The sequence below is a fragment of the Pelobates fuscus genome, chromosome 3 (assembly GCF_036172605.1).
Source record: "Pelobates fuscus isolate aPelFus1 chromosome 3, aPelFus1.pri, whole genome shotgun sequence".
Classification (NCBI taxonomy): Eukaryota; Metazoa; Chordata; class Amphibia; order Anura; family Pelobatidae; genus Pelobates; species Pelobates fuscus.
The window spans coordinates 245015158-245018974 of record NC_086319.1 but is presented as its reverse complement, the minus strand read 5'-3'; the positions used below and the strand labels follow the sequence as shown (position 1 = coordinate 245018974).

The 3817-nt window shown below is 45.8% G+C and overlaps 1 pseudogene; it reads left to right on the top strand.

Moving 5' to 3' along the window:
* The first annotated feature begins 335 nt into the window (after nt 1-335).
* Nucleotides 336-1781, top strand: LOC134601046 (elongation factor 1-gamma-A-like; annotated as a pseudogene).
* The last annotated feature ends 2036 nt before the right edge of the window (nt 1782-3817 follow it).

The following is a 3817-nucleotide window of genomic DNA, read 5'->3' as shown; positions in this document are numbered from 1 at the left end:
TGAGTGCAATTGAAAAATCTGTTTCTTTGTTACAGACAATATTGCACTGTTATATCCTTGTTTTTAGGTACATCAGCGGGATCCTTACATTTTCTGTGTTGTATATATCTTTGTTGGTCGGTTACCACCTAGGAGATAACCTTGGGAGGCTGTGTACCTATAAGTTACGTTGATTTATATTTTTTTACAATTAACTGGGGTCACAGGTGGAATTGTTATATTTGTACATGTTTGTAGAACAATCTCAATTTTTTAAGAAGCAATTTTATCAAAAGGGGTGTAAAAAGGAAAATGTGGAAAAACAATTTCATAAAAAGAAGCTAATCGGTGGTTGATGCCTCGTTACGTTGACAGCTAGCTCGACGGCTCCTCCTTTTCTCCTCGCATGAAGATGGCCGGCGGGACTTTGTACACATACCCTGATAACTGGAGGGCATACAAACCCCTCATCGCTGCCCAGTATTCAGGGCTTCCCATCAAGGTCGCTTCCTCGCCTCCAGAATTTCAATTTGGCGTAACAAATAAGACACCAGAATTCCTTAAGAAATTCCCACTTGGCAAGGTCCCAGCGTTTGAGGACATTGACAGCTTCTGTCTGTTTGAAAGCAGTGCTATCGCTCACTATGTGGGTAACGATGAACTCCGTGGAACATCCCGTGTACACCAGGCTCATATCATTCAGTGGGTCAGCTTCACTGAAAGCCACATTGTCCCACCAGCTAGTGCCTGGGTGTTCCCACTGGGCATTATGTAATACAAAAAGTAGGCAACAGAACAGGCCAAGGAGGAGATGAAGCAAGTGCTGGCTGCACTAGATTCCCATCTGCAGACACTAACCTTCCTGGTTGCGAGAGAATCACTTTGGCTGACATTAATGTAGTGTGCTCACTCCTGTGGCTTTACAAACAGGTTTTGGATCCGTCCTTCCGCCAACCATTTGGCAATGTCACACAATGGTTTGTAACTTGTGTAAATCAACCACAGGTCTGTGCCATTCTTGGAGAGGTGAAGCTCTGTGACAAAATGGCTCAGTTTGATGCTAAGAACTTTTCAGAGCTTCAGCCGAAGAAAGAGACCCCCAAGAAGGAGAAACCACCAAAGGAGCCAAAGAAAGAAAAGGAAGAAGAGAAGCAGCCTCCTGCTCCAGCTCCTGAGGAGGAGATGAATGAGGCAGACCAGGCTTTGGCAGCAGAGCCCAAATCAAAGGACCCATATGCCCACCTCCCTAAGAGCCTTTTTGTTATGGATGAATTCAAGAGGAAATATTCTAATGTAGACACCCTGACTGTGGCTCTTCCTTATTTCTGGGAACATTTTGACAAAGAAGGATGGTCAATCTGGTACTCTGAGTATCGCTTCCCTGATGAACTGACTCAGGCATTCATGAGCTGCAATTTCATTACAGGTATGTTCCAGCCACTGGACAAGCTACGTAAAACTGCCTTTGCCAGTGTCATTCTCTTTGGCACCAACAATGACAGTACTAGCTCCCGAGTGTGGGTATTCCGAGGTCATGACCTTGCATTTACACTGAGCGAGGACTGGCAAATTGACTATGAATCGTACAACTGGAGGAAACTGGATTCCGATAGTGAGGAGTGCAAGACTCTTGTGAAAGAATATTTCTCATTGGAGGGAGAATTCAAAAATGTAGGAAAGCCTTTCAACCAGGGCAAAATCTTCAAGTGAGGTCCTCAAGGAGGGCAAGCAGAACTGTCATCTAGAGAAATGTGGAGATGTATTGAAAAATATTCTTTTCATGCCCAATGTTTTAATTTAACAAAGGCGATAAACGGAAAATAAACTCAGTAAAAACATTTTTTCAAAAAAAGAAGCTAATCAAAAACGAGAAGAGCTATCAAAATATAAAGAAAAGCAACATCTTTTAGTAGCTGATCATATTAGTTTTATTTTTTTAATTCACATAGTTATGATCTCAAAAAAATGTAAACAAACACTGGCACATCCTCAAACAAAATAAAGAAATAGATGTCTATACTGGATAAAAATAAAAAAGAAATGGTATTCAGAGGAGCTAGCAATCTGAAACAAGTTTTAACGAAAAGCTGCATTTTAAAAGACAATTTAGGGTACACGGGTCTTACAGGTAAATACATTAAAGGTTTCTTTCATTGTGGACACTGTAAGGCTTGCCAGGTAACACCAGTCAACACCAAGAAGATACATTATCCTCCAAAACTAACAATAAAGAGTATAGGATCAATTTCTTTATTATGTGTAACATATGTCACGTTATGTCTATTAAAGGTGGGCTACAATATGTGGGAAGGACCACAAGACCACTAAAGATAAGAATGAATGATTACCCCCCTCCTGTTTGCCCTCACCCTGGAACCCTTCCTGGAGGCGGTCAGACGAGACGGGGGTATCACGGGGTACAGGCTTGACCACACGGTACATAAAGTAGCCGCATACGCGGACGACATGCTATTTTTCCTGGACAACCCCACAATCTCATTCCCCAACCTCCTCCGAGCCTTCAGGAGCTATGGCGACGTCTCCAACCTTAAGCTGAATATGAGCAAGTCAGAAGCCCTGCCGATCTCGCTCACAACAGAGAGAATCACACATCTACGTTCGCAGTTCCACTTCTCATGGTGCGACTCCAAAATAAAATATCTCGGCGTCTGGCTGCCCAACGACCTGACACTCCTATATCAGTTGAACTTCCTCACCATACTCTCAGTCTTACAGTCGGACCTACGGCGATGGAAGGGCCTCTACGTCTCCTGGTTCGGCCGGATTAATGCCGTAAAGATGAATGTGCTCCCGCGCCTTCTGTTCCTATTCCAAATGATCCCCATTACTATACCCAGAACGTTCTTCCAAACACTAAACGCGGCGATACGACAATTCGTATGGAGCAGGAAAGTGAGCAGAGTAAGCAAGACGCTGCTAGAGCGACCTAAATCCCGTGGGGGCGCGGGTCTTCCGTCCTTCCAGGGATATTACCACGCAACACATTTACTCAGGGTGATAGATTGGCATGCACGTCCCACAGCAAAGCTATGGGTCCCCATGGAACAAGTGCAAGCTGGCGGCACGCTCCCCTCCCACCTCTGGCTCAGCTCCCTCACGCTGGGATCGGGACAACCCGCTCCGGGTCTGGTGCTCACTACGTTACTCACACCAACTCACCACCACAGACGGCCCCCTCACACCCATCACACACAACCCAAGGGTTGGGGGGGGACTCACGCCCGCAGACCTACACTCATATACTGACACAGACTGGCTCAGCTTCCAACAGCTACTGCAAGGTAACCGACTCAAATCCTTGACGGATATCCTGGGAGATAAGACGCCCACAGGCCTAGATCTCCTCCACTATTTTCAAATACGGGCATACTATGCGACCTTCCCAAACAAACAGGGCCTTCACAGACCCCCCACACAGTTTGAAACCCTATGCACAACCCGATCTCACCTGGAAAGGGGAGTCTCCATGCTATACGCAACCCTCCTTAACAGTGAACACCAGACACACCCCAGATACGTAACTAGATGGGAGAAAGAGTCAGGGACCATGCTCACAGACCAGGAATGGGATAAGATATTTATATTGACGCATAAATGCTCCATCAGCTCCAAATTCCAGGAGACAAGCTTTAAGATTCTCACACACTGGTATAGGACCCCAGATGTTCTGCACCGTATAGACCCAGAGATGCCAGACGAATGCTGGAGATGCGGAGCCCCTGACGGCTCCTTTATCCACATCTGGTGGAGCTGCCCCGGCATTGCCCCCTTCTGGACAATGATTAGAGAGTCCATCCGACTCATAACAGACATTGCC